Genomic DNA, 13,133 nt, shown 5'->3' on the forward strand with positions numbered 1-13,133 from the left:
GGACTTGTAAAAACCGTAACTAGAACAAAGAAAAGCAAGACACTAAGTTGGAAGGGGAGAAAAATAAATTATGTAGAGCTGTTCTTCTGAGCTCAGTATTAGCTGATGTTCAGGAAAATGCTCAAATACATATTAAATTTTAAATGTAAAATAAATATTCTGACAGTCAGAGCCAGTTTATCATTCCTTATTTTTTTCAGACCAAATGACTGACTGGAAAGCGTGTAACAGATATTCTGCTTTGTGTATTCATAGTTGTGCTCCCAACAATGGTGATTCGACATATATTACAGCGTCATTTTTAATGAAGAAATGCTGTGTCTTAAAATTTCTCAATAACACAGGTAAATAAGAAGTTTTATTACCCCTTATAAAATTAGAATCAAATAACCTAATCATAAACAGTAAGGAAAGACAGTAAAAACCAATGTCTCAAAGTTTTATCCTGGGGTTACCTTCAATATTTTCCAAATAATGAGAATCAAAATTAAACGAATACTACACATTTGTAATTTCACAAAAAATTTAAATATTCAAATAAGATATCTGAATTAATACGTAATTGAACTTGAAGGAGATGAACAGCAGCAGGATAGATTTAAGTTCCGAAAGTTCAGATGTAAAAGTCCTTGTATATTTCCTATTGCTACTCTTGGTTTTGGTATTTTCTAAAGGTTATTAAAACTTCTTTTGAATACTTATGTTCCATTGCAAATCCTCACAATCCATAATTCAATAGAAAGATCAAGAAAAAAATGCATATTTTTCAGACAGTTATTAGGTGCAACATGCAAATATAATGTCATATTCGACACTCTTGGTACTTGCTCTGTTTAAGCTGTGGAAATGTACCACAGTAGCGCCAATTAAAAATCAGTATATTAAATAATGAAGGCACATAAAATATCTTTTACATGAAAACTGTGGTAACTATTTTTCAATGAAAAATTTTAACTTGAACATCCAATACTTTCTGAAAGGCAACATTTTTTATTAGTTTTTAAAAAAACTAATAATTTTAAGTAACATTTTGTTGTGTTTCCATTCAAATAATTATGCTTTCTTTTTTGGGGCCTCTCTCACTCTTCAACTTTTAGGCTCTAAACTTCTTTTATGTCTGGGGTATTACGGTACTATTTCCAGAATCTAGGCAACTCTGCACACTCAATTTTCCTTAAAGGGGAAGTGGCTAATGTACAACCCGACAGAATCTTTAAAGATTTGCTTTTAACATGTGCCCTCCCTGACCTTAACTTAGCACCCTGCTGATTTCTCATGCAGCTGTATAGGTATCTATGCCGAACGGCCTGCTGAGTGAGCACTGCATCCCCACAGGGTGGTTTCAGCCTCTGAAGGGAACTGGAAAACTATATCAGCACCACACAGATGAGGGGCAAAGAGAGATTCTTACCACGTGGGCTATCTGCCACACATTAGAGATGAGGGCTCTGTCATCTGGCTCACAGTTCCCATCCCTTGAGCTGCTACTATACATTCCTCAGTTTTTATTCACTTTATTTTTTTAATTTCTTATTATTTATGCCTACAGCACCTGGCCTTCCTAGGTGGTCTCCCATCCAAGTACTAACCAGGTCTGACCCTGCTTAGCTTCTGAGATCAGATATCGGGCTTGTTCAGGGTGGCATGGCCATAGACCACAGACCGTGGCTTCACTGGGGCACAAACCCAGGACCTTCTGCGTGTAAAGCAGATGCGTTAACCGCTACACTATGGAACCACATCCTAAATTCCTCAGTTTTAACTGAATTAGGGGTGTTTAGAAAGCTCGATATATACAATTTATTACCCAAATCATTCATTCAAGTGTTCTTGTGGATCCTATCCTATACAGCCTGCCATGTACTAACTGCTACCAACAGAAATACAAATAAGGTATGATCTCTGCTATAGGAGATCATGTGAATAACCATAATGGACTGTGACAAACGTCAGAGAAAGCAGCAGTGATGTGTTGGAGCGTCTGTCAGCTGGTGAGAGTATACTGAGCAAGCACATCTCTTCTTAGCTCTGTGTTCAGTAGTAACTTCAGGTTGGTAGCCTGAAATCAGCTGTAGGGAAAGAGAATTTATAGCATGGAAATCTGCAAATGCTACCAACATGGGCCTTTTCCTGGTAAACAGGTTGTTAAACATTTACCAGCACAGCACTGGAAGAAGGAGCTAATTGTGTGGAGGCATGAGGAAAAAAAAAAAAAAATTCACCAAAATGATAGTTGAAGGATCTTGAAGATAAGAGTCAGAGAGTAGGGCGAATGGTTTTCTCATAGAAGGAAGAGAATTCTCAAGCGCATAGAGGCAACAATGATCCACATTATGTTCAGATGATGGGTGAGAAGTCTGGCATGAGTAGAGTTTGGGCACCCTGGGGTGAGGGTAGGGTGAGAAGAGGAGCTGGAGATGCCTGGGGCTAAAGTGCAAAGGCTTTAGCAGAGTAGCATACAACAAAAAGGAGTTTAGACATTAGCAAACACAGAGAGATACACTCATCTCCAAAAAGAAAGAAAAACTTAAAATTATCAGCAGGTAGAGAGATAGATATGCGACAAAGCAAATATAGTCAAATGTTAATTGCAGAAAGTAAGTGATAGGTATTAACTATGCAATTCTTTCAACATCCCTATATGTTTGAAATGTTTCACAGTGAAACATCAAAAAATAAAACTATACTTGAGAGAGCTTGGTTTGGAGGGAAAAGAGAGAGCAGCTTTGGGAAGAGAGGTCTCTCTGTCTCTCTCATTATTTGTGTTATAAGGGGGTTCATGGTCTTGTCGAAGGAGGTAATGAAGAAAAGTTCTCTGGTGGGGTTACATTTACCCCAAACTTCCTGTAATCAGCCCCAGGAGAAAATTGGACTGTTAAAATGTTGTTTTATAATCCCAATCTAACAGATTTTAATTGATTTCAACGCCTTTTTACAACTATAAGAAATGAAGAAGACCGGCTACGTAAAAATTTCATACTCGAAATATAAGAGGAATGTTTTCCTATTATTAGAATGTTATTGTTATAGAGTTGTTTTCCTATTTAATGGAAAAAGTACCAGAAGTTTTCTACTTCATTATTATATTGGCCTCAAATGTTTTGCTATTATTTAGGCTTCTTTCTTTCAGGTGTTTTTAACTAACACAAGCATATCCATAGCATATGTTTTTAAGTAAAACAAACATAAAAAAGTGTGCATACACACTAACATTTCACATGTTTTCAAAGGAAAGTTATATTTTAAAAATTATATTTTGTTAGTAAACTTCAAATTTCTTTTAACTTCTAATTCAAATTCTAAGAAAATACAGAAAACACACACTTTTCACATTTGTTAAAAGTTAACAACGTTCACCTCTGTTCTATTCTACTTCAAAGTAAAATTTTATCATGGTTCATTACCATTAAGCAGAGTTTAGATATGCCTCTAGATTTTATTTTTCATCAAATAGTGCAATTACTGAATTTGAATAAAGGCTATTAATGGAACAAAGCATAAAGTACTGAGATAAGAAATATCTTTTGTTGTGCTCTAATAAAGACAAAAATTGGTTTGGTTCAATACAAAATCAGCACCTTTGAAATACAAGGTATAATGCAGAGTCAGAATATGACATTGGATGCCTCTAGAAACCTTGGATGATGATGAAATTATGAATACACAGACTGTCTTATTTGGAAGAATGCATGTTCCAATTTGCTCCCATAAAACCATGGGCCAAACCATGTGCTATATATAATCCCTAAACTTTATCTTTTTGTCTTTTCTCTCCTTACCTAGTTTAACAATAAAAAAATCTTGAGCTTCTAAATCCTAACAAGTCAGAACTTATTCAGAGACCTACCCAGTTTTGCCCTTGGCTATGAGTGTGATAAGTGCTTCACTACATTTTCTTAAACCTCCAGGCACTTGAGTCCTGGATTTAGTGAGCAATTGTGTTCGCTGTAATAGAGTGGCTTTAAAATTAACCTTTACAGTTTTTACTCTTACAGCTACAGAAGAATATCCTCCAAAGAATATTATTATCAATTTAAATAGTTGTAACGAACATAATATTGTAAACATTGCCATTTTAAAATGAAATGGCTATAATACTTTTATTTTTTACCAATGGCATACAAACATCAGAGCAATTTCATCCCACTATCATCCATTTAAAGAAAAAGTTCCATGAACGATACATTCATTAATATTTAAAAATGTTTCATTAGTCTGTTTTTCTTTGAAAAATTTCCATTTCAATTTCCCTGATTTTATGCTAGTAAATTATATATTTTTACTTTAAAATATGTTTTCACCACATTGTACTTTGCTGTGAAAGATGTTTAGAAATTTATATTAATATATTTTTTAAATTTCTTGAGACAATAAGGCTCTAAGTGTTCAAAACTCCTTTGTAATCAAGATCACAATTACTAGTATATAATTAAGCTAGGTAGGACAAATATATGATAAATGTTTATAAGTATTTTAAAATCATAAAAACAAAATTTTATTGGAATGCATCGCTTAATGATAAGGATGGGAGTGAGGTTACACTGCTTTAAAGAGACTTTCTAGACTCACAAAGTATTCCCAGCGTCTCTCTGTTTAGTACTGCAGTACTAAATATCTCAAAGCCATGTTCATAGTAATTATGTCTATGGAGACCTATGCCTTCTGTTGAAATGGAAGGAGAGTAATTGAGAAAGAAGAGGTGAGAAAGGAGAAGCTGCAATGAGGCCTGTGGCCTCCAGCTCAGGTGAGTTCCCAGGCTGATCACTTTTAGGAAAGAGGACACTTGGAAGCTGAGGATGTGAAATGGAGACTTCTCTTGAAATGTCTTTCAAGACTTCTCTTGTAATGTCTTTGAGTAATCCCAGTAGTAAAAATTTTCTGGCATGAATACCGCTGCTCTATCAAGAATTAGATTACTCAGTTTCTAGAGTTGATAGCTGTTGGAAGATCTCCTTGACTAGTCATAACCTGCGAATCTTGCATTGCTCATCCACTTAGGGTCAGTGCTGATTAACTCTAGCCCCAAAAGGTTGTTAGGTGCCATCTCTCGCAAAATAGCTGTATGTCTGCTTATACTTATGTAGGTTACTCTATTAGGCACAGAAAAACATCTTTAGGATATCAAAATCTAAAAATCCCTGTAAAATTAATCATTTGAAGATTACAACCTGTTTGGAATACCTTTCTAATTTTGACTCTAACTTTACTATATTACATATCCATAAGTGATAAAATTGGGACATGATGGCTACTCACCCAAAACCACAAATTCTGAATTTCTTACATATGTTTTTTAGCTCAACTAAAATCTCAGCATGTAATAGAAACTACAATGGTGTAATATTTGGCATAAGACTATTCTGTCTTATATCCTATTTTTGAAAGTAACAGAAGATACTAATATATATATTTAAGTCTCTCTTATGTAATGGATTTTAAGGAAGGCCATTATAGCCTAGACTATGTTTTCTCCACTTCTCTTGTCATAAAACATAACTGAATTCTTTGCATAGGCAGTCTCAGAAATGTAGACTACTCTCAAATGTCAAATAACTGTCATTATTTGATTATTCTCCTACTTAGTTAAAAATTACTTTTGTTTACAAGTTCTAATTGATTCCATGGACGTTTACTCTGTGAGACGTTGTGTTCCATATGTTCAGTGACTGCTCAGTAGAGTTGAAGAAACTGGCTGTAAGCATAGTAACAACTTGGATGGAAACTGCAGACTTTAAATAGATATGGAGCTTCCATTGATTTTTCAAGAAACTATCACATAGTCAGCCTGTGCCTTACAAAGGACATTTCAGCTGGACTTATAAAATTCTTTAGTATAAAAATAATCATAAAAGCTCTGCCGGAACCACTAGAAAAACATATCTTACTTTCTTATGGTATCAATTTTCAGCAAGCTGACATTACCCACAGTTCCCTCTGTGAAGAATGCCTCTTTGCACGCCAATTACCTGAACTTGTTGGTGAGAAGCGATATTTTACTAAAACACAGAGACATACATATCCACAAAATCTTTGCCTTCATTAAAGAGAGGTCTCACTTCAATGCCTTTCAGATAAAGAATATACTAACGTTGATAGAGGCCATGCTTACTCCCCTTCTTATTATGCAATGTGGATTTCCTTCTCAAATAAATTTCATAAATATATTGAATTGAAGGGTATGCTTAGATATGCATTAGCTAATGCTTAGAGTAAGTTGTCCAGTGTCGTCATTGGTTAAAGGAAGGCTCATCGAATGCTATAAATATCAATGATTTTCTAAACACCGTAAAAATATATATGTCCATAATACATGTGTCTCAGGGAACACAGTATAAAGTCTAAAGTATTTTCTGGAGTATTATTTTAGCATGAGTATAATATTCTAGCCAATGGTGAACATTATCCCATTATACAACCAATTAGCTGTAACAGGGATATGGCTGGTTTTTAAGATTTAATTTGTTCTGCCAAGTCTGCACTTCCACCCAATGTGAAAATTATGTCAGGTAATAAAGAAACACATTAGTGTAAAGTCATGGTAGTATAATATGAAAGAAAAAAAGTACTTTTTAATGTCTGTGTTACTGTATCATTTTAATTAGCAACTTAAAAGGATTTCAATTATTGTAATCAAATATAATAATCCAGACTTGATACTGATTAAAATATGATAGCTAACCAGGCACCTTCTTGTTTTTGATAGTCAAGGTGCCAAAACATCAATAGCCATAAATATGATGGGCATGTACACCCTACCAGCTAGTAAATGCCCATGAACTTTTTAGACATGCTTCCGTTTTAGCAATATACTGGATATAACTTTTCCTTTTTATGGCATAACCATGATGAAAAAAGCAGTTACTGTATATAAAGAGTACAGAGTACAAAGGATATATTTATAGTAACGAAAATAATTTAGTTTCTAAATTACACACTAAAATATTAAATAATTGAAAAAATCAACAATAAACTGGAAGTTAATTAACAAAAGCCTGAGAAGAAATTACAAAGCCTTATATAAAATATGGAATAATCTTTCTTCTCATAAATGTCTTCCTTTTCCTATCTCTAATTACATCATGCAAACTCAGTTATTATAAAAATATAATCTTAATTTAAAAGTGGTAAACCGATATCTATCTTTGCATATAATTTCCTGGAAAAATTATATGGATTTCTTACATGGCCATACTTCCTAAAGCAGTAAAATACATAAAGTTTTTCTTTTCCTTGTCAGAAGCTGAAAAGGATACGAAAGATGTCTTCCATGTTTCCTCCTTTAGTTATCAAATATTTCATCCCAATTCATGCTCCTTTCCCCAACCCTCTAAATCCTTTGTGAGACTAGCATATTTAAAGTTGGTTTCTTTTCGCAAAAGACTCTCAGATCAATGAAGGCTGGGACCACGTGTTTGCCTACCATGAATTCCATGAATAAATGTTTTTACATAGAAATAAAAATATAATATAAATATAACATGATATTAAAATTGAGATACTCTAAATTATTTTTGGCCTTTTTCCAATGACTTCGATTTTCTAGTTATTGTAAAATTTAAATAAACTTTGCTATTTGCCTCTTTTCAATAATCTGATCTGACAACCAAAGTTATGTCCTATTATTTTATTTTCTGGCCAAATTTATATCACACAGTAATTTTCCTGCATTCGGTGCATATTACTTTTAAGTAGCTGCTGCCTGAATTGCGACCAATCCTAGTTCTTGTGCTTTCTCTCTTCGATCACTCCCTCTTTCTCCTGCACTTGCTTATTTTTCTTCTCCAGCCTCATCAAGAAGGGTTAATTTTAAGGATCGGTTCTCAATTTTCTGATTTTCCTTCCACATCAGCAACTCTGGAGGCCTATTTCATTCTTAATAGATTTCAATTGTGGCTTTTAATTCCAAGCCTCTGTCACAAGCCCAGACTTTGTTCCCAGTTTCCAGAACTCCATTTCCAAACCCTGCTTGGACATTTCCAGAATTACATGTGTCACTTTCACTCAAACGCATGTCTGTAACTGAACTCATCTTTCTCCTGAAACTGATGAGTTTTCCATAAATGCTCTCAACCTCCTGGGCACCTAGGTTTAAACTATCTAAATCAACTTTTGCTTCTTTTGCCCCACTGGTCGCATAGTTGTAAGTCCTTGGACAGCTCTTTGGAATAGTTCCTTTTTTATTTTATTCTTCACATTATCATTGCAAGTCACCTCAACTTTCAGACACATTATTAAGTTCCTAAATTATATTCCCCTCATCCTTTGTTCATTTTCCAAGCATTTTTCTAAGTGTGGAAAAAGTATTTGCTTTTTCTCAAATACAGCTTTTGTTACTCCTCTGCTTACCAACTGTAGGTTACGTACATGTCAGTGTTGACAGAATAAAAATCATATTGTCTCTGTAATCCTCAGAGCTCTTTACTTTTGTATGTCTAAACGTTTATTTCTATTTTTTTATATTAAAATTTGATACTTCCCCCCCTAAAACTGTCAATTATTATAGGACATACAACTCCCCTCCCTCACCCCTCCCAGTGTGGGAACCTGAAATATAGAATGTTAAAGTAAGTTGCTCAGCAATGACGATAACACAGCCACGAGAAGAGCTCTAAGCTAATTAATGGCTCTTAGTGTATGTGCTGCCGGATGCACAAAGCGGAGGGGAGTTTTTAAGATAAAATTTATCTCAAACATTAGATACGGCAAATTATTATTGTTTTTATAGAAAATAATATAACCAAACCCTTACAGAGGTATTCCTTAAGGACCAATAAGATGCCATGTTAGTCCTGCTAATTTGCAACTCTGCACTTTCAAAAGCTCTGTATGACTTTTTAAAACTAGACAGAAAGAAGTGGGGAGACGCTTGGGAACCCATGATATGAAGAATTATCTAATAATTCAAAGCAGACGATAGAAGATAATTTTTGGTACACAATTTTGATGGTTAAAGGCATACGAAAAAAAAACTGCTCTGATGCCATATTCAGTGACTTGTCTGTGGTTAACATTAGGATAAGGCAAAAATGTGGATAAAGGATAAGAGTTCCACCATGTGGTTTGCTTTCTAGATGAAAGCACAGACATAAATTCTAATTTAATATTAGTCTTTCCAGTGTAGCCTGAAACTATATTTGGTTTGAAATGTATGTTTTTCCCCCTTTTATTTCTTATCCTATAGGATTTCAGTTTCACCTCCACAATTCCTTCTTGTTAGCCTAACTTATCACATACCACAGTCTCACACAAAGTTTGCATATACATTTAAAAAAAGTGATCTCAGAGTTTAAGATTTGAGGACCAAAAAGAAAGTTCCAAATTAATAAACATTTCTAACTCATGAAAATGTTATTTCTAACGCTCTGCTGCTCCAGACTTCCTTATTATAATAAAAAACATTAAAGAAACCTATGTGATCCAGATTACTTGATTTCTATCAGCTTTTCCCTTCACTTTGAGATCACTTACTAACTCTTGGTCTGAAATGAGTCCTCTTCATTAACGAGAATCGACTACCAATGAGGTACATCTACTTAGATTTCTTCCTTCTCTAAATGTCTGGCGAATACCAATTCCAAATTGAAACCAGACTATCATTTTATCATCCAAAATCAGAAGAAGTGGAAACAGGAAGCAAAGACCCCAATACATATAAATTAGATCCTTGACAGACATTCATTGGCATTAAACTACTTCAAAACTTTACAAGATAACAGAAGTTTTGTATTTTATTTTCGACATAAAAGAACCACAGACCAATTGAAAACAGCAACCTTTTTCTAGACAGGCTATCAAATTCCTTTAGAAGAAGTGAGGGAGGAGGTATCATGATGTGATTTCTACCCAGCAGAAGCCTAGGTGAGCCAGAGGACTTTTTGTCTGCTCACATATACCACAATTTTTAACCTCACGAAACACTTCTAACTTTTGGAGTAAACTATGGTTAAAGGAGTAGAATGAAACTGTTTTATTTGCATATATTTGACTCTCGTGGCCAAATAACAGGGCAAAGTATCTATTTCTTTATAGTATATTTAACAAATTAAATTATACGATGTTTAGTTGTTAATGTTTTGTTAAAAAAAAAAGGGATCAGGCTGTTTCAAAGAGGATTTCACGCTCTATAGTCACAGGTGGTGGGAAGTTCAAGAGTCTGAGAACCAGGGAGACATCAGTTTGAATCCGGGCTCTATTGCTTCACTAGCTGTGTGACCTTAGGCTTTCACTTCACCACACCTGGTCTCAATTGCTTCATACGTCAAATTGGGATAATCGTAGTACCCATGTCAATAGGTTGATTTGAGGTTTAGGGGTAATATAAATCACCGAGTAAATTTATATATATATTTAAAATGAATAATAGTTAATAATTATAAATTTTTATAAATTTTTGTTGGTCAAGAAGGTAAAATTAGTAGAGTTAATACATATAAATGGCTTAAATAACGCCTAACACATAAGTGTTTGCTACTGTCATCACCATTAAATGGTAAAAGGGAGCTGACAGAAACTGAGGCAGCAAAATTCATCTTACACCTTTCAGTTCTCAAGGAAATAAGAAGAATCTCTATTAGAATCTATTTTCTATAGATTTCATAGACACTAAGAAGTCAACCTGATGTGATAAAAAGATAGTCATGGATTGTAAAAGCACCATTACTTACTACCTTTGACTTTTCAGCTGATATTGAATAAGGAACAAAATATTGAGAAGGGCTTCATAAGTGACTCATAAAGAGATGCCCCTCTCCCTTATAAACAGCAATTTAAAGAAGAGCTTTATTTAAGCTCTTTGAAGTCTTCTGATTCCTGCTTTCACCTCTGTAGCCAACAAGCCCAGGAGCCTGACAGGCAGAGTAGAAGGCCGGCCCCCAGAGAGACAGACTCTGCAGGCTGCAAGTGGAAGGCAGGGTAGGAGGACTGGAAACATCTTAAAGTTGAAAACAGTATTACGAAATAATAATAATAATAATAATAATAATAAATAATAATAATAATAATAATAATAATAAAGAAAGACAAAAGAAAAAGCAAAAGAAAAACAAAGAAACTGCAATAAACTGCAGTCCTAAAGAGGGTCAGAGTTCTGGGAAGTTTTACAAGTTGTTCCGTGAGCACCTTTGAAGAAATCCATAGTTTTGGCGTCATGATAGATAAAGTACTAAAGAAAATTTCTGATCCTTTACTCTGACATGTATGATATTCCAAGTCAAATATACTTTTAATTAATACTTTTATTTCTGTTTTCTTTTTTCTTTATAAGGCATATTATGAGGTTTGATCTAAAAGATCATGTTTAGAGGTTCTAGCTATTTCTCTGCAGGATTGACCTAAGATTTAAGTGTGGCAGAGTGAGATTTCAGTGGTCTGCTTAAATTCTTCCAAATGCTTTGAAAAGGACATGCACTCTTATAATTGGAACTTGCAGGCTCGAAAGCAATTGCTTATGAGCAGAGCACATTGATTGGAACTGATCATTTTAAAGCAGATTAAGTCTAGAAATATATCCTCATGTAAGTGACTGAGAGGGTGGGTAAAGAGAACTCATTATAAATGAAGTAAACACTGAGTTAGTCTTGGTAATGTTTAACTATGCAGGAACAACAGCATTGTTGAAATGTGGAGGCATTTTTGGCTATAGTACCTGGGATATAGTAGATGCTCAATATATATTTGCTGAGCACATGGGTTAACGTGTAATTACAAACCTATGCAGGTCTAGTTATTCAAGACAAAGTGTTGCATTTTTATGATATTGTCTATATTATAATTATTAGCCAATGAACTTTACTACAATAGAGATTTGTTTACAGTGGAGTATCACTGTATTAATGCTAATTAATCTTTTGAGGAATAAAAGGAACATAATGAAAGGCATCTATTGAAAAATGATTGTTGACTTTTAAGATTTGGATTCTACCAAATTAGTATTCTTCTTTTAGAAAAAAAGTCTCTGCCATTATGGAAATATTATCTTTTAAATATCACTATCCTTGGAAAAGTTAACAGTATCAAACTGTGGCTATAACATATGAAACATCTAGAATCTCACTAAAACATAATATATCCATCAATCTCTAGAATATTTCAAAATATATCAATATATTTACTTAAGTGAGTTCTTATGACTATTCTGTAGCTAATTTTGACCTAGTAAAAGTTTATAGACATAAACTTACATTGTACATCTCCTTGCAATATGATACATGACTGAAAAACAGCACATAGAGAAGCAATGAAGACAAGAGAAGGTACAGAAAGGAGAAAAATAATGAGATGGTAGGAATAATTGTACACTAAATTTACCTGAGTATTAGATTCTAGTTATATGAGTATATGAGCACTTTTATTTTACTTTTGCCTGCAGCATTAGGTATTTTGCATTTATAGATGTGATCGAAGTAAACATTAAATCATGCTATTCAGATACTAACTTTCAGAAAGGGTCACATTCTCTTTTCATTTTACCTAACTACAGTTTAAAGGTAAAAATTTTATCAATTTAAATTTGCCACAATGTCTAGTTTCCCCTGCCGCCTTCGCTCTTTTAGAATTTGTCTTATTTTACTGATATTATCTGCTTCACATCAGTCTCTCTAACCAGATTGCAACTTCATCGAGTCACAGGTCTTTAAAGCATGCTGGCATCCTTAGTGCCCTACACAGCGTAGGTACTTACTAATATTTATGGCAGTAAAGTGTGCTCTTGTACTTTCTTCCTCTAACTTTATTTTTGTTAGTTTTTATTCATTTTGGGATATTTTTCTAAGACAGAGTAATTTTTTTTCTTCACCTTTAAGCTCAAAAATCTTTGTTTCTTATTGAGAAAGTATACTCTTCAAGAGTATCTGAGTAACAAATAATCTTAAAAAATAACAATAAAAACCTCATAGCTTATTCATTAGTTATTATTACAGATATGAAAAAATATTGGGACCGACATAAATACCAATGTATCAATGTGTAAATATTTTCTTCTATCATAGATATCAAAATTTGAATAACTGACAGAAACAACTTCACTAAAGGGTATTTCAAAAGTTACTCAGTAAATGGTAACATCTGTTAAAAAACAATTACATTTTTTTATCAAGGAGCCAAAAAATGTCACTTAGCAATTATAAGGTACTGAA

At 33.7% G+C, this 13,133-nt stretch overlaps 1 protein-coding gene and 1 pseudogene across 3 annotated transcripts in view; both read right to left on the reverse strand.

Annotated features, from left to right (window-relative positions):
- PPP3CA (protein phosphatase 3 catalytic subunit alpha) overlaps positions 1–13,133 on the reverse strand; it is a 279,943-nt gene that overhangs the window by 15,912 nt on the left and 250,898 nt on the right. The gene's annotated exons all lie outside the window — the stretch shown is intronic.
- LOC120591335 (uncharacterized) lies at positions 1,541–1,656 on the reverse strand (annotated as a pseudogene).

The sequence above is a fragment of the Pteropus medius genome, unplaced genomic scaffold, assembly GCF_902729225.1.
Source record: "Pteropus medius unplaced genomic scaffold, Ma_sr-lr_union100, whole genome shotgun sequence".
NCBI classification, from domain to species: domain Eukaryota; kingdom Metazoa; phylum Chordata; class Mammalia; order Chiroptera; family Pteropodidae; genus Pteropus; species Pteropus medius.